Below are 20,791 nucleotides of genomic sequence, written 5' to 3' on the forward strand. Positions count from 1 at the left end.
CCTCGAATAATTAAGAAGTAGCTTTAATAGGATGTGACCGAGGGGTTTACCTTATTGTCACCATTCCTCGTTAATCAACAGTCAGTACCTCTCTGTTCATCTGTGACGCGTCCAAAGCATTGTGTGGAGCAACGCAGCATTTACGCAGAATCCGCTGTCTGCCCTCAGAGTCTGATCAGGGGCAGAAGCTGAATTCACAAAACAGGACACAGAATGATGTGTCTTCCAGCGGGCTGTAGTTCAGGGTCCGCATTTTTGTTCCTTTGGCGTGTCCTACTATGTCCATCCCTTTGTATTCCTGTGGGTCTCGGTGGACAGTGTTTCGGATCACAGGTATTTCGGAGTTACTTTGACCACCCCCCCCCCCGTCCCCTGCCAATGGCCTGTAAAAGTATGTAATCCCCACCTGTTTACTCCTAGAAACACAAGCGTGTATTTTTTTTAATCAAGAGCTAAGCACCTACCGCAGAGATCCGCAGAAGAAAAGCTCATTGTGGAACTTACAGGTTTCCAGAGCATTACGCCTTCGTAGACATGTGTGGTTTCCCCTTGCTGAAGCTTGCTCCTCCCCCCTCTGCACCCACCTCCTCCTTCCCCCACAAAGGAGCCCCCCAACACTGATCACCTCTGTTTCCTTCTGAGTCCTACTCAGGATTTGTCCCTTCATTGTTTTGCCCCCATTTTCCATCTGTATTTCTTAGATTGCAAGCCTTCGTAAGACAGAGAACACGGATGGCTTCTCGGCCTTGTGTGTCCCATCCCTGCCACTCTGCCTGGCCCAGAGAAGACGCTCAATAAACAGTAATGCAACAAATTCACCAATTAACCATGCTTTGTCCTTAGGCTCACAATTTCTTTAAAAGCGACTCTGCTGACATTCATCATTGAGATTATTAGGAATTAAGAGCTGTTACCTATTCAACAGGAAATACGAAATGAGCCTTGTACAGACTGGCTGTGGAAAGTGAGGCACGAGACTGAAAATCTGGTCTCATTCTGATCTCCATTAAATCCCTGGTGGCCTTGATCCACTCTTCTGACTTCTCCAAACTTCAGCATTCTTATTGTAAACTAGAGATGTTCTGGGGCACCTGGATGGCTCAATCAGTTAAGCGTCCCGCTCTTGGTTTTGGCTCGGGTCATGATCTCACAGTTCATGGGATTGAGACCCATGTGACTCTGCACTGAAAGTGTGGAGCCTACTTGGGATTCTCTCTCTGCCCCTCCCTGGCGCTCTCTCTCTCTCTTTCTCTGTCAAAAATAACTAGGTTTTTTGTTTCTTTCTTAATTTTTTTTTAACATTTATTCATTTCTGAGAAATTGAGAGAGAGAGAGAGAGAGAGAGAGAGATGCAGTCGGGGAAGGACAGAGAGAGAGGGAGACACAGAATCCGAAGCAGGCTCCAGGCTCCGAGCTGTCAGCACAGAGCCTGATGCGGGGCTCGAACCCACAAACCGTGAGATCATGACCTGAGCTGAAGTTGGACGTTTGACTGACTGAGCCACCCCGGTGCCCCTCAAAACTAAACAAACAGTTTTAAAAATATATAGGTGTTCAACAAGATGCTTGCCTAGCCCTCAGAATCCTAGTAGATGTTGTCCATTCTTAATAACTCCTAAAAATAACTCTGTTAATGGTTTTGACAAAAAGTAAAATCACTCAAGCAAAGAACCTGAAAACCTGGGATTTCTTCCTTTCTCACTCACGTCTAAAGAGATAATTACATATTGACACCATTCAGCTTAACAACACAGGAAACCGTGGAAGCCAGAGTGGGTCTAGCTTCTCTTTGTCAGAAACGGTCTTTTCTAGGATGGAGGGAAAACAAAAAACAAAAACAAAAGCAGAAATTTTTGAACAATAGGTTCAAAGAGTAATTAGGAGGTTGACAAATAGAAATAAACAAAGTGGTTATGTTACAGTCTGAAATATCTGCCTCTATTTCTTTCAGTGTCAAATGATAAAAACACGTTTTTTTTTTTGCTTCTCCGCCCCATGTCTCTAAAAATAAAAAGACTTAAAGTGCTTTCACCTACTCACCTGTGAAGGGATACAAGTCGCCTTTTAGCTTCTACTAGCTTCATATTTTATTTTTAGTTTGCTTCTCAAGGAAACCAGTCAACTCAGAGTTCAAGTTTTCAGCCATGGACCACATATGCTCCTGTCACCACTCTGAAGAGGAGCACCTCCCTGAAGAGGAGTATCACCCTGAATAGGAGCACCACCTTGAGGAGGAGCACCTTCCAGAGTCCTGAAGAGGAGCACCCCCTGATGAGGAGGACCACACTGAAGAGGAGCATCACCCTGAAGAGGAGCACCACCTTGAGGAGCATCATCGTGAAGAGGAGCACCACCTTGAGGAGCGTCATCCTGAAGAGGAGCACCACCTTGAGCAGGAGCACCATCCAGAGACCTGAAGAGGAGTACCCCCTGAAGAGGAGTATCACCCTGAAGAGGAGCATCACCTTGAGGAGGAGCATCATCCTGAAGAGGAGCACCTTCCAGAACCCTGGAGAGGAGCACCCCCTGACGAGGAGGACCACACTGAAGAGGAGCATCATCCTGAAGAGGAGCATCACCTTGAGGAGGAGCACCTTCCAGAGCCCTGAAGAGGAGCATCCCCTGAAGAGGAGCACCTCCCTAAAGAGGAGCATCACCCTGAAGAGGAGCACCACCTTAAGGAGGAGCATCATCCAGAGACCTGAAGAGGAGTACCCCCTGAAGAGGAGTATCACCCTGAAGAGGAACACCACCTTGAGGAGGAGCATCATCCTGAAGAGGAGCACTGCCTTGAGGAGGACCACCATCCAGAGCCCTGAAGAGGAGCACCCCCTTGAAGAGGAGGCTCACACTGAAGAGGAGCACTCACCATCCTGAAGAGGAGCACTACCTTAAAAGGGAGCATCACCCTGAAGCGGAGCTCTTTGTGAGAAGACAGCACAATGGTTTCCTGTTTGTGTTTCTTCAGATGATAGCTAAGGTCTAGGTCATGGCTGCGTCTGGATGTGGCAGTGATTCCACGCAAGGACTGGACTGTCCAGTGGCAGAGATCAGCAATGACTGCTCTGCACACAAGCAGCAGTGAACTGACTGATATAAAAATCTTTTCCAATGAGATCTCAGTTCCGCATGTGAGTAGCCATAATCGTGAAAGGTTTCACTCAAGTGTGGCAAACACTACTTCCTAACTCACTCTCGCAGAAAGCAAGAAGGTGTGTGTGTGTGTGTGTGTTTGCACATGTGTGGATTTATCTTCTGCCCTTTCTAGCGGGGTAAGGATGAGCAGTAGATCAAAACTCTAGTCTCTAGAAATTAGGTCCTTAGTAAGAAGGATGTATTTCTTTTTTTTTTAAGTATATTTATTTTTTTTGAGAGACAGAGACAGCACAAGGGGGAGGGATAGAGAGAGAGATGGAGAGAGAGAAACCTAAGCAGGCTCCACACTGTCAACGTGGAGCTCGAACTCACAAACCTTGAGATCATGACCAGAGCCAAAACCCAGAGTCAGATATTTAACCAACTGAGCCACCCAGGCACCCCAAGAAGGATGTATTTCCGTTGGAAGGGCCAGGATTGAGATATGGATTTGACTGGATGCTTGGATATTTGCCCAACGTTTGGGTGTGAAATCCAGGCAATACCATCTAGAAGGTGGGGCTGAGGGCTCCAGGACCTTGCTATCAAAAGTTTTCCTTTACCAGACATTAGTTCACCACTGCAACAGTGTGAACCTGGCTGTGCACCACACTTCCAGAATAAACTGACGAAGTGAGTTCCAATACAGAAAACATCAATATGGTCGTCCCTCGGCAACTCTTTTAGAGCTTTATGAACTCACCAAGATATGATGAGAGTACAAAGCGAAACCATTTGCAAAAATGAAGCTCAGGAAGGACAGAAAGGGAAAAGGCCCGCTTTTAAAGCCAAGCATTCGAGATTGGGAACAGAGGCAACAGTGTCCTCATTGCTTTAAAGGAGAGCACACGTGGGCACTGGGGTGATTTCCTCCGAAAGCCAGTGTATACAGAGCGTGAGACGCTGACAGGCGTGCAGCACCACTGATCGAGGCCCCACCTTACACCTGTGGTGGCCCCTGGAGAAGCCACGCCAACCTAGTTCACCTGCCCACTGGGAGCCCCAGACTCTGTGAGGATGAGGCTGGACACGAAGACCCCAGTCTTTATGGTTCTCTGGTTTAGCTGTCCTCCATTGTATTGGAAAAGAACGGTCTGTCTGTCTCTACTCCGCAAAACACAGGTACCAGATACGGACCTCCACTGGTCCCTCCTACCATTTTCCTCCCCATCCCGCCAGCGGCAGGATGCACACAGGAGCCCAGGACATAGGACGACTGGGAAAAGTTTGGATGTTTTGCTCGAAACTCTGAATACGCCATGAGCGAGGGAACAGGTAGGCGATCTGGGCAGCAAGGCAGGTGCCCCCAAGAGAATCCCACCGTCTTCGTTGGTCAAATTGGAGAAGAAAGTGGAATTGAACTAAGGGTCCACAAACCACAGCACAAGGGCCAGATCTGGCCTGCTGCCTGGCTTGTTAGATAAAGTTTTGCTTTAATGCATAATGTGTTTCTGCATGTCCCACGGCTGCTTTTGTCCTGCGATGCCAGAGTGGGGGAGCTAGAACAGAGATGATCTGGCCCTCAGAGCCTAAAGCCTTTACCATCTGGCCCTTTGCAGAGAAATGTGTGTCCACCCTGAGCTCAACTGAAGGGTCCCCACGACAATACACTAAAGCTGAATCTGAAGCAACCCGATCTGCTTCATCCACTTACCCATCTATCTATGGTCTGCCTATGTATGTATCATCGCTTATCTATCTACCTATTACCTATTTGTCTATCTAGAGAGAGGGAGGCAGAGACAGGGAATGTCACAATATATGCAGATACACCACAAATATAGTTATTGAAATAGAGAATGGGGAAAAATAGGTGGAAATGTGCCAAACTAACCATACACGATGACACCCCTATGGATATGCCATTCATTATTTTATAAATAATTTTCACATTATTTTGATGATTGGAATAATTTTATTTAAAAACTGCCAGCATAGGGGCACCTGGGTGGCTCAGGCGGTTAAGCATCCGACTCTTGATCCCAGCTCAGGTCACGATCTCACGGTTCGTGAGATTAAGCTCCACGTCAGGCTCTGCACTTGGCAGGGAGCCCGCTCAACGTTCTCTCGCACGCCCTCTACCCCTCCCCTGCTAGCGTGCGTGCATTTACTCTCTCTTTCTCTCCTTCTCTCTCTCTCTCTCTCTCAAAAAAGTAAAAAATAAAACTAAATAAAGATAATTAAATCAGAACTGCCAAGGTGAGTCTGGGGGGGTGGGCTGGAGGAAATGTCTAAATAAATACATATACATATACATACATATACATAATGAAGTGAATGTACATAAGCATTTCAACGGCATGAAGAATATTTGTAAAATAATTTTAGAGTGATTGCCATTGGATGGTAGAATTACTACCTTTGAAGCAGTTATTTATTCATCTTTATACTTTTCAAATATTCTGCAATCAAAAACTATTACTTAAAATATAATAAAGCACATTAACTTTTTTAATGTTTGTTTACTATTTTTTATTATACTTTATTGTCAAATTGGTTTCCATACAACACCCCGTGCTCATTCCAACTGGTGCCCTCCTCCATGCCCATCACCCACTTTTCCCTCCCCCCGACCCCCATCAACCCTCACTTTGTTCTCAGTATTGAAGAGTCTCTTATAGTTTGCCTCCTTCCCTCTCTGTAACTCCCCCCCCCTTTCCCTCCCCCATGGTCTTCTGTTAAGTTTCTCAGGATCCACATAAGATTGAAAACATATGGTATCTTGTCTTTCTCTGTATGACTTATTTCACTTAGCATCACACCCTCCAGTTCCATCCACATTGCTACAAATGGCCAGATTTCATTCTTTCTCATTGCCAAGTAGTATTCTGTTTTATATATAAACCACATCTTCTTTACCATTCGTCAGCAGATGGACATTTAGGCTCTTTCCGTACTTTGGCTATTGTTGAAAGTGCTGGTATAAACATTGGGGTACAAGTGCCCCTCTAACATCAGCACTCCTGTATCCCTTAGGTAAATTCCTAGCAGTGCTATTGCTGGGTCATAGGGCAGATCTATTTTTAATTTTTTGAGGAACCTTCACACTGTTTTCCAGAGCGGCTGCACAAGTTTGCATTCCCACCAACAGGGCAAGAGGTTTCCTGTTTCTCCCCATCCTCTCCAGCATCTATAGTCACCTGGTTTGTTCATTTTAGCCACTCTGAGCAGCGGCCACACTCTCAGTGTGGTTTTGCTTTGTATTTCCCTGATGAGGAGTGACGTTGAGCATCTTTTCATGTGCCGTAGGCCATCTGGATGTCTTTTTTAGAAAAGTGTCTATTCATATCTTCTGTCCATTTCTTCACTGGATTATTTGTTTTTCAGGTGTGGAGTTTGTTGAGTTCTTTATAGATTTTGGATACTAGCCTTTTATCCAATATGTCATTTGCAAATATCTTTTCCCATTCTGTTGGTTGCCTTTTAGTTTTGTTGATTGTTTCCTTTGCAGTACAGAAGCTTGTTATCTTGATGAGGTCCAAATAGTTCACTTTTGCTATGAATTTCCCTGCCTTTGGAAATGTGTCAAGTAAGAAATTGCTGTGGCTGAAGTCAGAGAGGTTTTTTCCTTCTTTCTCTTCTAGGGTTTTGGTGGTTTCCTGTCTCACATTCAGGTCCTTCATCCATTTTGAGTTTATTTTTGGAATGGTGGAAGAAAGTGGTCTAGTTTCATTCTTCTGCATGTTGCTGTCCAGTTCTCCCAGCACCATTTGTTAAAGAGACTGTCTTTTCTCCATAGGATATTATTTCCTACTTTGTCAAAGATTAGTTGGCCATACATTTGTGGGTCCAATTCTGGAGTCTTTATTCTATTCCATTGGTCTATGTGTCTGTTTTTGTGCCAATGCCATACTGTCTTGATGATTACAGCTTTGTAGTAGAGGCTAAAGTCTGGGATTGTGATGCCTCCCGCCTTGGTCTTCTTCAAAATTACTTTGGCTATTCGGGGTCTTTTTGTGGTTCCATACAAATTTTAGGATTGCTTGCTCTAGCTTCAAGAAGAATGCTGGTGCAATTTTGATTGAGATTGCATTGAATGTGTAGATTGCTTTGGGTAATATTGACATTTTAACAATATTTGTTCTTCCAATCCATGAGCATGGAGTGTGTTTATTTATTATTTTGAGAGGGAGACAGACAGAGTGTGAGCAGAGGAGAAGCAGAGAGAGAGGAAGACACAGAATCCAAAGCAGGCTTCAGGCTCCGAGCTGTCGGCACAGAGCCCGATGTGGGGCTCGAAGTCACAGACCATGAGATCATGACCTGGGCCTAAGTCAGACACTCAACCAACTGAGTTACCCAGGCACCCCATTAAAATTAAGTTTTGAAGATTGTTCGATGTGATGAATGGATACACAAAATGTGGTACATACAGCCAATGGAATACTACACAGCTCTTAAAAAGAATGAAACCCAGGGGTGCCTGGGTGGCTCAGGTTAAGCCTCCGACTCTTGATTTTGACTCAGATCATGAGCTCATGGTTTGTGAGGTCACGTCCGCATCGAGCTCTGCACTGACAGTGTGAAGCCTGCTTGGGATTCTCTCTCTCTCCCTCTCTGCCCCTCCCCTGCTAGCAAGCTATTTCTCCCTCAAAATAAATAAATAAACTAAAAGGAAAAAAAAAAGGAAGGAAATCCTGTCACATGCTAAGCATGTGGATAAATCTTGGGGATATTATGCAAATTGAAAGAAGCCAACCACCAAAGGACAAAATGTTCTATGATCCCACTCATATGAGGTATCTAAAGTTGTCCGAATCATAGACACAGGAAATAGAGTCTTGGGCTCCAGGGGCTGAGGAGGGGGGTAGGCCGTTGGTTACTGGATATGGAATGTCAGTATTGCAAGATGAAAAACTTCGGGAAATCTGTTTCGCAATGATGTAAATGTACATAGCATTACTGAACTGTATATTTAAAACTGTTTTATGATGGTAAATTTTGTATGTGTTTTCTACCCCAATCAAAAAAAATTTTCGATGTGAATTTGTGTCGCAAATGTTTTATCGTCATGCAACTTGATAGAATGTAAAAACTTCCATATTCATAAAGAAGATGTGTTTTACGTATACAATGGAATACTACTTGGCAATGAGAAAGAATGAAATCCTGCCATTGGCAGCAATGTGGATGGAACTGGAGGGTATTATGCTGAGTGAAATAAGTCAGTCAGAGAAAGATAATATATGTTTTCACTCATATGTGGACTTGAGAAACTTAACAGAAGATCATGAGAGAAGGGAAGGGGAAAAAAAAAAGAATAGTAACAAACAGAGAGGGAGGGAGCCAAACCATAGGAGACTCTTAAATACAGAGAACAAAATGAGGGTTGATGTGGGGCAAGGGGGAGGGGAAAGTGCGTGATGGGCATTGAGGAGGGCACTTGCTGGGATGAGCACGGGGTGTTGTAGGGAAGCCAATTTGACAATGAGTTATATTTAAAAAAATCTCCCATATTCTATGTAAGATGATGATGATGGGTACACGTTTGGAAGTTAAGAGATTCCTGTCCATTCCTATGACTATACTTAAGACAAACCACATTAACAAAGTTAAACATATATGATACGAATTATAATAGTATTTCACTTAGGCATATAGCATAGCAGATGCACTGACTATGACAGTTGAACCGTGAATGTAGCCTTAGAAATTATAGCATATTACGCTCCTTTCTAATGAAATAGTTCCTTTTTGTTTTCTACCGAAGGTTACTCAAAGTCTTTGCTTCATTTCTGTTCTCATCTGTTCATTTTCACTTCGAGTCATCCCAGCAATAAATATCCTAAGGATAAAATGATAATCTTGAAAATCATAACGCATGCATTTGGATATACGCTTGCAATAATGCGTCGAGACCCCAGGAGGCTTTCTTTCCTGTGTGCTCCATTCATGGGGCCCGGAGAACAGTGTTCCTGGAGGACTCTGCTCTGCCTGGCACTCGTCATCCTGGTAGAGAGCAGGGACCCTGTTTCCCTTTGCCTGCTCTCCACCGAGAGAATACCTGATACTTCCTAAGTACCTTAAAAATATTTGTTAATGTTTATTTTTGATAGAGAGCGAGAGACACAGAATCCGAAACAGGCTCCAGGCTCTGAGCCATCCGCACAGAGCCTGATGAGGGGCTCGAATTCACGCACTACGAGATCATGACCGGAGGCTTCACCGACTGAGCCACGCAGGGGCCCCTCATACCTTTAAATGTTTGGCCAGTGATTCAATTAATATGAACCATCATCCTTTCAACTCCTATGCCAGGAACAGCCACGGGTTCAATGCATAATTTTTAAGAGAATCCAGCCATTAGCATATGGAAGTGGAGATTCTGGAAGGTAACTTTGCAGAGTGTCTCATGGAAAGCATAGAGATTATTCTGAGAAGTACTTGATCTTTATCATTCGAAATGCTTTCATGGATTAAAGTAAAGTATATTTAAACACATTAAAAACAAATAATCTGTTCAGTGCTTGGGTAGGCATACATGTTGAATAATGATAAATATTAATAATTGGACTGATTGATACTCCCTACCCCCCTCCCTATAAATATATATATACATATGTTGTGTGTGTGTGAATGTTCGAGATTTGGGGATGTGGGGAAGTCAGCATAGAGCTTTAATTGCCCATTGGAAAGAAGGCACGGATTGCACTCACTCATTAAGTGCGGCAGGTCACTCTGGTCTAGGGAGGAAGGCTCTTGATCCTTTCTTAATCGGCACAAAAATGAGGCTTGCTTTCCCCATTTAGCTATCGATTACTTGGCCTCACCTCGGGGAATATATTTGTCCATGATCCCCTGCTTTAATGGACATCATCTCCTCATTTTTCGAGAATGCACCTAGCTTGGCGACACCGTGTGCCCTGAACACTTGCCCCTAAGAGTGCCATTCAATTACCGTGTAGAGGAGTAGCTACTGGGAATTCGGTAATGAGAAAAACCTTTGGGGGCTGAAGCCACCAATATATCAAAGCCTTCATATATGAGAAAGCAGAATAGATCTTCCAACCAATGGGGCCCATGTGCATGGTGGGAAATTAAAGGGAGAGAAACGGTGGACTGGAGCCTGACAAAGTAACGAACGGGTATGTGACACTGAGTTTGCTCAGCAAAACAGTCACTGGTGTATTTGTCCTTCAAATTTCACCACCAAATAGGTACAGCGTTTGAAGACATACGAGACTCGCTGAATGAATCTTTAAAAATCTCCGGCAGAATTTTCACCGCCAGCTCTAAAATCACTGTTCTTTTATTCTTTCTGTCGTAAGTTTTGTTGGAAAAGGAAAAATATCTCTTCTTTCAGTCTGTATTGCTATAGGCATATGCTAGGAAAAAAAATGTTATTTCTTCTTGGTGAAAAAGGATCTCTCCCCAAAGTCTCTTTGTTTATCTTGTCATAATTATAATTCTTTGTATGTTATATATGATACTCACATGAAATACACCTTTAAGTGTAATTGTATGTGTATTTTATATAAAACATTTAAATTTTGTATCTATGCCTTACACTTCCTAAATTGTCATGCAGATCTGAAGCAGATTTAATTTGTGCACTATACTTGCTCTTTCAGAAAAAAATCCTGGGGCACCTGGGTGGCTCAGTTGGCTGAGCATCTGACTCTTGATTTTGGCTCAGGTCATGATCCCAGTTCAAGCCCCACCTCAGGGTCCGTGCTAAGTGTGGAGCCTGCTTGAGATTCTCTCTCTCTCTCTCTCTCTCTCTCTCTCTCTCTCTCTCTCTCTCTCCCCCACTGCCCCTCTCTCCTACTCCTGATCTCTCTCTCTCTTAAAAAAAGTCTTTATTCTCCTTAATCTAGTATTTCCTAACGTGTGATACCCAGATATCTACTTATGGAAATACTTCTACTTCTGCTTATATTGCGACGTTTCATAATAAATGCTATTGCCCGGGGCCATTTTATTAATTAACAAATCCTTCTGCAAAGCTTACTCTCTGGCAAGTGCTTTACAAATATTAACTCTTTTTACCTACATGATAACGTTATGAGGTTTGTCAAACCATGACTCCTGTTTCACAGATTAAAACAAATAATCGAAACACAAACCATTAGCACAATGGCTGGAGGAACTTGCCCAAGGTCCCGTATGTAATAGGCAGCCTCATTAGGATCTCTCCCTCAGCAAGTTCCCCTCCAGAGCTTATACTCTTTACTTTCGGCTGTTGTACAGGTGTTGCTATGCCATGTGCATCGAGAGTTGGGGCTGATTCTTCCTCTTCTTTGGGATTTCCAGGTCTCAAAGTTCCTAGGCACAGTCAATGCCACAGTGTGCTGCCCACATAAGCTCCTTCTTGACTGACATGCCCAAGTTCTCAGCCGCCGGGAGAATCGAGGGCTGATTGCTCTGCTGAGTCCCGCTCTGGGAATCGCCTTCAGCGGAAGAAAACCACCTTGCCTGAGGTCACAGTCCCTCCCCAGGGGCATCCCAGATACAGACGGTCCATGTTCTTCCAACGACTCACCTTCCTTGCGCAAATGTGAATGGTCATCCCAGCTTCATGGGATCTGCTGAGGCTTTTGTGCAGATCGTGTTACGGTTCAGTTCAGCTCTGCCTCTGCCCGATTCAGTGTCACTCTTTCATCGGCATGGATCCCCAGGGCACTCCCCAGTGAACTTCCTGCATGTGAATCCAAGGAAAGCTGGCAGTAGGAAGCCAGCTTCACAGCTGGGTTTTGTTGCCTGATCAAGGTGGGAGCCAGACACTAGTTATGCAAGGGTTTAACTCAACCTAGGTCTTAGGAGAAGAATAAGCCACTGTTACTGCTGTCACTGGAGATGGCTCCGGGAACAAACTAGATAGTCATTTGTCGAGGCTGGTCTAGGCTGATTACTAAACCTGCTCCAAGAGTGTTAAGCCCATAATTTTTTTTTTTTGGATGGGGCATGGTGGCTGGAGTTTCTTATACACTTTTCTGATGTAGCAGAAGAAACACCAAGGGAGACCTCAGTAAATGCCCTTTGTGCCAGACACATTCCTCCTTATCACCATTGTGTAGCACTGATCCTAAATCCTCATAGAATACAGGGCAAATTCGTCCCATTAATGTAGCAACTTCTAAGTTTGTCTGCCTGCCCACTGGCCTTAGGAGCCTAAGTCAATCAAGTGGTAGCATAACATTCCATGGAACTCGTGCTGGATACTCTGGTAGAAGAACTTCCTTTCAGAGACTAGAACAGAGCTTGAATTTAGGAGAGTGGAATATTCAAATTCTGGAAGGGGTCGTGGGGAATCTTGATGAGAGATCGATCCTATTTCCACCCCGTGATTCCCAGATAGGTGTGTTCTACTCATTGAGACCCAACACCGTTGCCATAATGCCATAAAGCTCCATTGGCCACCGGTCCAATATAAATATCACAACTCAGAGGATGGCACTCCCACCCATCATAAGATTTCTATCAAGCCGAAGTCTGATGGAGACTTCAGCAGGCTAGTCCACTCTTCTATTGGGCTGTCAGCCTTTGAGTGATGAGGCGTACTCTACAATAAGTAGGGTCTGCGGTTACAGGCCCATAAAATGGGTCCCTGGGTCTGAAGCAAATTTAATCAAGCTATTACGTCCAGAAAACTGTTGAAGGGTCTCATCGTGGTGAATGCTTTCTGGGGGCAGGCTGGTATTAAGCTGAGACTACAAGTTTTGTGCTGACCTTCATCATCTTACCCACATCCTCATTTTCTAAAATTCTTCTCCATATATTTCTTCTGATTGGCTATATTGGTTTGAGGAGGTGGGGGATGTTGCACCAGCTCCTTCTTGGTCCTTCCTATCTTAAACTTTTACTCCAAGGTCAAAGAACCAGTAAGAAGCTTACGCCAGCTATGAATGTATGTCATAGAGAGAAGAATGGGACTACAACCAGGGTTTATGGACACTCTGGATCTCTGTGGCATGGACTTGGGCCAGAGGTCAAGTTAACACCGGGCCTCCTTTAGATTCCAATCTTATTTGAGGATCATGAAGGCATTTGAATTACATAGATGTCAGTTCTTTATAGGAACTGGTTTGCTAGTACATAGTTACCCTGGTGAATGCCTGCCCATGTCTTTGGTAAGTCTTTGGCGATGCTTATCCTTCTTGTGAAGATGCGCAGAGCCCGTCCTCAAGGGGAATCAGTTCTCGCCTGTAATCAATGGACTTTTTGTCTACGAATTGACTTGAATATGAAAATGAAGTGAGCACTACAATTTTTGATCACCAACTCCCTCTCTGTCCCTCTCCATATCTCCCTGCCCCTCTTCTCTGCTCACCAACTCTCCACTTCCGTTTATAATACAAGGGAAGCAACATTTTGTTGGCTCTTCCTACTCATTGATCCGTTAACCTCCACCATAGAGCCCCTGGTTTCTGTTCACTCTGGGCATCATTTCCGCTTGGCTTCTTGGCAGTTCTGGAGCCCCATGTCATTATATCCTACTGTCAATGTATGCCCAGAGGTGACAGTCCCTTCTGAGCTTCTGGGTTCCCCTAATACACGCGTCATCCAAGAGGACTCCTGGTCTCACGAAGAATACATTCTAACATTGCTCTTTAGCTTCCTGGCTCCTTCCTCAGTGCTATTCCAGGGGAGTTGGGGAACCTGCATCTGTAGGTGACTGTAGTTACTAGGTTTTCTACCTTATTGCAACATATTAGGATCACTTCCATGAGTTCCAGTCAAATCATTAACTGTCGAGTCATAGAAGAATGCCCTCATATTGAAATTTTCTCCTGGGCCCTGATTTTGTTCTGGGAGATCTATCATGACTAAGAAGTCTGTCTTTTCTGTGGCTCTGAAATTGTTTCAATTACATCCTGGATTTGGTTTTCTGCCCTGTCTTTCCTCTAGAGCTATAGGAGATGAGGGTCTTCTTAAACATGGGCACAGAGGACTTGCAGCTTACAAAACACATTGAGCTGCCAGTTGGCTGCCCTGGGACCATGTTTTATCTCAAGACTTCCAGCCAATTTCAAAATACTTAAAATTACCTCTACCTCCCTTCCCAATACTGATCATATACCACAGTTAACATACAACGGACTCTTCACCTGCTACTTGAACCTGTTTCCGGCCCTCACAGGTGATAGGGCATCAGTGGTGGTGTTCCATGCATGGGATTATCACCACCTACTTACTCCAGCAAGGGGGTCTTTTTGCTTTCTCACTAGAGAATGATCCAGCTATGAACTCCTTCTTAATAGGCCTTTAAAGTCTTAATTACTAGGGCTAATTCTAGTCGTGAGCCTGGGTTCTCCCGCAGAGTGGAATCTGAGGCATTCATGTGGGTAGTTTATTTGGGTAGCACTGTGAGGGGTGGGGGAGCACCAGGAGGGAAGGCATACCAGTCAAATCACACGCTTCCCGATTTTCCACCCTTTGGGGGCAACTAGTCCGCAATCTTCAGCAGTTACTAAAGTTGTATGAGGTGTACCTAAGGACAAAGAACACAACAGGGAAACCACTTACCCATTGACTCCGGTGTTCTTTAGCCAAGGGCACCTCACAGGCGCTGACTCCCCCTTACTAGGGGGCAATGGTCACATTCCCAGAGTGGCCCACGCCAGGCTCAAAGAAGCTCTGTGGCAGGAAGTCAGGTGGTATGGGGCTGGTCTAAGGAGAGGGGCTGCAGGGTGCATTTAGGCCAGGCTGATCAAAGTCTGCATGGGATAGAAGAAGAAGATTTGAAGCACACACAAGACATCAAGCATTGACGCTTAGGGTCCAGAGATGAATATGCGGCCTGATGTTATGGGTAGAAAGGTCTATTGCGGGTATACATTGTGCTAACTGGGGACCTCACGGCTAAGACAAGGCTGGCTGTCAGATCTAAAGTCGATGGTCTGGAGAGGTGATAACTGCATTGACCCAGAGTTTCTACTGTGGACCTATGACCACAATGTTGTCTTAGTTTTCTGGAACTGCCCCAAACCTGGTGACTTAAAAGAGCAGAATGCATTCTCCCCAAGTTCTGAAGGCCAGAGGTTCAAAATTAAGGGGCAAGTGTTCCCTCCAAAGGCGCTAGGGGATAATCTTTCCCTAGCTCTCTGTAGCTTCTGGTGGTCGCTGGCCGTCCTTGGGGTTCCTTGGCTTGGGGCTCTGTTACTCCACGTCTGCCTCCATCTTCACCGGCCCCCTCTCTTCTGCGTGTGTGCCTCCATCTCTCTGCACGGTTTCAGCAGGACAACAGGCACTGGATTTAGGGTCCCCCCCCCACCTCCAGTGTGACTTTATCTTAACGAAGTACACCCGCAAAGATGCTGTTTTCAAATAATCACATTCTGAGGTTCCAGGGGACACGTGTTTTGCAGGGACACCATTCAACCCAGAAGAGTCCCGTGTGGATGACTAATGGATGATAAGGATGAGGGAAGGGCAGGTAACCGGTTGTATCAATAAGACATTCGAACAAAACCATTGACTGTGGAGTCACCCAAGGCCCAGATGAGTCTACTATGGAGCCATGGTATTTAATGACAGTCAGTAAAACAATAGCTCAGTTAAGTGTGTGTCCTTGGAAAAAAGAGAAAAGACAATTTTTGCAGAGCTAAGTCGACATACATAAAAACTCTCCGACTTCTCATCCAACCTATTTCTGAGAGCCTTCTTCACAATAGATTTCCCTTTCGGGCAGAGGCACCGACTGTATAAAAGTTACTTAAGATTTTAATGTTTTTACAGGAAGAGTCCGGGCCGCAAGTACCTGTTTTTTTTGTCTTTATTCACATCTAATATTGTTAAAACTGAAAAAGCAGAACATCTCCGTTCTGAGTCTAGGCCTCAGACTATATATCTGAATATCACTTTATGGAAAGAAAGTTATAAGGTAGAGCTTTGCGTTGGCTCTAACTAATCTCCTTTGCTGAGCTAAATTGCTTGAGATTTAGCACAGAGCTCCACTACAATATTCCAACGGTGAAAAATCAGGTGCAGAGCAAATGAAATGAATGTCTCTGGCAGCACCGTATATTTCCTTTGCTTAACGTGGAGCGTGCCATATTTCCGCTCGTGGTGCGCCTTTGAAGAATCATCATATTTTAGAGTGAAACTAATTGTCGGAGAGAATGGAAGTTCATTTCCACCGACGACTTAGCTCCTGGGGCCTGGGAAGAAAGTGGTTTTCGTTTATCTTTATTTGCATTCTCAAGGATGACTAGAGAGAGAGAGGCATAAAGATGTCTGCACTTATAGCTGGCCAGCCACTCTGGCACCCCCTTTGTCCTCTGCTGACGCGTGACATCTGCTACTGTCCCCTGCTGCGTTTGCACCAGGGAACAAAGAAGTGTAATTCTTGATTGATATGATGATGATGATGAAGGTGGTGGTGGTGATGATGGTGATGATAGATAATAATTAGATACAAGACTCCATTGGGGCGCCTGGGTGGCTCAGTCGGTTAAGCGTCCGACTTCGGCTCAGGTCATGATCTCACGGTCCGTGAGTTCGAGCCCCGCGTCGGGCTCTGTGCTGACAGCTCAGCTGCTTCAGATTCTGTGTCTCCCTCTGTCTCTGCCCCTCCCCCGCTCATACTCTGGCTCTCTCTGTCTCAAAAATAAATAAAAACATTAAAAAAAAAGATACAAGACTCCGTGTTAGGCACATTCTGCTATAATTTCATTTCACGACCCTGATATGCATCTAGATCACATGTCATTCACAGCATTCTAGAAGTGAGGAAGTAGGCTCAAAGAAGCACATCATCACTCAGGATGTGAACAAAAACCATCCTTTTTCCTTCATTCTTCTTCGTCTCCTGGTGGAAGGAAGATGCTGTACTTTATGTTAGCGAACATTATTCAAACGTATGAGATCGGCCAAAGAATCGAAACTAGAATATCAGAACAGGACTTGACGCCTCAAAAAAACCCATTCATTCATAGTCCCTTATTTTCAAGATTAGGAATGGCAGACCAGAACTTTTCTGCAGCATGGGTTGAAAGTCACTACGGTAAAGTATTTATGTAATTTCACGATCTGTTTAACAAAGATGGAGATACCACTTAAGCTAAAATGTTGGCTGGCAAGGCCCACAATGAGTTGAAATAAGTTTTTGCACCTGAGGCATGAAAATCCAAATTTGCTGAACCTAACTCAGAATATCAGAAAATTACGTTTGAGGAAATTCCAAGGTGCATAGAAAGACCAGTCTCCAAAATTGAAGTTCAGGAGGTCATTTATCTGGACATACAACAGAGAGGAAGCATTTGAGTTTCTGTGGGATAACCATTTGTTAGACAAGGCGGGACATTTTTCAAAAGGTTTTCTTTCTCAGGGGTGTCTGGGTGGCTCCGTTGGTTAAGCATCAGACTCTTGATTTTGGCCCAGGTCATGATCTCACGGTCCGTGAGTTCAAGCCCCACATCGGACTCTGTGCTGACAGCACAGCATTTAAAAAAATGTTTTTAATGTTTCCTTTCTCTTTTCTTAGGGCTAGAACTTTGTCTAATTTTTTCTAAATTTCCCATCATGACCATAAATTATTGAAGATTGGTATCTGGAGGCAGAGTCGTCATGAAAAAATGAAAGTAAGACTTCATCGGGTTCCACTGGCATGGCTCCTTCCGAGGGCCCCTGGGGGACGTCCTACTGGCTTGATCACTTGCCCACATATTTTCACAAAGTTTGCCAAAATAGAATAGATTCAGCATTCCGGGTTGAGATCCCTGTCCCTTCCTCTTTTTTTTATGTTTATTTATTTATTTGGGGAGAGAAAGTGAGCACCAGTATGGGAGGGGCCAAAAGAGAGGGAGACGGAACCCCAACAGCCCAACTCAGGGCTTGATCCCAATGAACCGTGAGATCATGACCTGAGCCAAAATCAACAGTCAGACACTTAACTGACTGTGCCACCCAGGCACCCCTTCCCCAATGCCTCTTGTGGCACTAGGCTAACAGAAGGTGGTTTGAGAATTTGGTTAAAGGACAGGTGATTAGAGACATTGAACCTGGGTTCGGAGTGATAGATTGACATGCTTTGCCACTGCTTTCATTTTAATGGAGCTACTGCTAGCACATTAACGTAGTAAGAACTAAAAGAATATATGCACTCGTCTCCCTGTTGACTCGTTCAGGGTGTGCCCCTTGGGGCCACCACCAAGAGTTCATGAGTAACGGACAGGAAAAGGAGGTTAGAATGTCGGAGATCTAAGCGCGTCCCTCTATGAATGTGTGTTCCTATCCTCTCATCTAGCCTAACGCTGGTTCTGTTATGCAGTGAAAAAATACGTACAAGGAGTACAATAGAGAAGCATGGCAAAGACCTTATCAAGAAAGGCCACGGACAGTTGGCCCATCCCTTGTCCCCTGGCCCCGTTCCCAACACCAAGCACAGAACCAGAATTCTTTCCAGACTTCTTCTCATGTTTGAACCTGTCTCTTGTTCACCATCTTCATGAAACACCTTGTGATCATATTACTAAAAAATGGCATTTAGCTTTAGATGCTGACCTCCCCCCTCCACAGTGATTTTAGTCCTTCTACTTGTGGCTCTAATTACCGGATTTTTTCATTCCATCAACTTGAGACATAATAAGGCGGCAACTGGGGATTCATCTTCCACAGTCATAATCGATGGATAGATAACCCATGGGGGACATAAATATCACCGCAGAACAGAATGCAAATAGTGCCTTCGTTGTCAAGGTCAGAATGTTTGTGGGGCCCCTGGGTGGCTCAGTCAGTTGAGCATCCGACTTCAGCTCAGGTCATGATCTCATGGTTTCGTGAGCTCAAGCCCAGCATCAGGCTCTCTGCTGTCATCACAGAGCCTGGAGTCTGCTTCAGATCCTCTGTCCCTGTCTCTGTCTCTCTCTTTCAAAAATAAATAAGGATTTACAAAATTTCTTTTTTAACGTTTATTTATTATTGAGAGACAGAGAGAGACAGAGCACGAGTTGGGGAGAGGCAGAGAGAGAGGGAGACACGGAATCCGAAGCAGGCTCCAGGCTCCGAGCCGTCAGCACAGAGCCAGACGCGGGGCTTGAACCTACAAAGGCAGCAGGGAGGGGGTCGATTTCACACAGATGTGTCTTATGCAGCGACAGTTATAAATATGTATCCATAGGCATGTCCACGTGTGTGCGTGTGTGCAGGTGCATGCATGTGCCTTACTCACAGAGCTCACCAACCCCCCCCCCCCCCAAGACAATTCTACAAGGTCTTTAGCATTCGGTGAATTTAAAGTCATCTGTTCATGTTCTAATCTTACATTTGACTTAGTATAACATCCAGAATAGTAAGGGTTAGCATTCCCATCCTTAAAAAAAAAAAAGAGGCCAACATTACATAAGTTAAGTTGTCTTAACTTCAGCGGATCACATTTAAAGCGACCTCTCATGTAGTTTCGAATGATGAAACAAAACTGCCATGGTCAACTGCAGTTCACAAAGTGGAGGGAGGCAGGAACTGTCCCCCGGCCTGCTTCCATCCGGAGGGGCTCCGGGACCAGCAGCGAGGGTGGCTGATGCGGGCGGGACAGTAATTAGAGACCTGTGAGAACGCCAATTCCCTGTGTTAATTACTTGAGGTTTAAAACCTAGACTGGGGCGTGATTCGCCCTGTGAAAGCCTCCCTCCCCTTTCCTTTCCTAATGAGCACATTAATTGTAGCTATTTTAAACATTCCCACAGCTAAAGAACAGGGGATATGCTGTAAATGGCTGATATTTTGGCTGTTTGAAAACACACCATGAAGTGATTTTTTTTTTAAAGAAATTTTTTAAAATAGTTTTGGTAAATGAAGGAGCCGTACCAAATTGTGCTCCGGGAAACGCACTGAATTAAATTTACATGGGTTTTTTTCCCCCCTCTAAGGATTCATTAAATGATCTGAAGGTGGATGCATGCTGTTCCATTGATCTATTATTTGCAGGATTTCTGTTCTATTAAGAACATGGTCAGCGCTATATTCGATTAAATCAAAGTATCGGGAAGGATCTTTTTTAAGGAAGACTTGGGAACGGGTCCGCTGAGGCTAAGCCATCTTTTCCTTGTAAACTGGAAGGAAAATTTCCATAAGGTCAAAGGAGACCTCAAATATATTTTTGCACCTGGGTACCTTGAGAAACAGTGAATTTTTCCCCCACATAAAAATGAGCTATATTTTGCATTTTATAATGGTATAAACTTGAATGAGGTTATTGCTGCCGTAATATTATCCATGCATAATTGATGTGTGCTATTTTTCACAGCACAAAACAAACTTAGCAACGCTAACTTAGAACACATCCCTCTTTCAGCTCTGCCCCCCCCCACTCCACATGCTTTCTCATTACTAAACAATTTTAACACCTTACCTAGTCCTCAGTTTCTTTCTCAGAGGGAAAGCAGGAGAGCGTGTGGGCCCAATAGTGAAGACAAACAGAATCGACTTAAGTAAAAATGTGCTCTTTGTGCCCTAGAAGCTAAGCTCTTGTTTCTCCAAGGAAGCTGGAAAGATCTAAAGGAAGACCAGTAGTATTAAGACTTTAAAGGGAATTTCAGCCCCCGAGGCTAGTATGATTCTGCACTTCATAATTCAGTGTTTCCTGTTTCTATATTTATGCTCTCCCCAAATTTCTGGCATCGTTTTGGGGGCACACAGCAAGCACACCCCACCTGCACAGCAGGTCATGCTGGCTTCACGTTGGCACCAGTGGGATTCACTGAGGCACTTTAAATTC

Source organism: Acinonyx jubatus, chromosome A2, assembly GCF_027475565.1.
Source record: "Acinonyx jubatus isolate Ajub_Pintada_27869175 chromosome A2, VMU_Ajub_asm_v1.0, whole genome shotgun sequence".
Lineage (NCBI taxonomy): Eukaryota > Metazoa > Chordata > Mammalia > Carnivora > Felidae > Acinonyx > Acinonyx jubatus.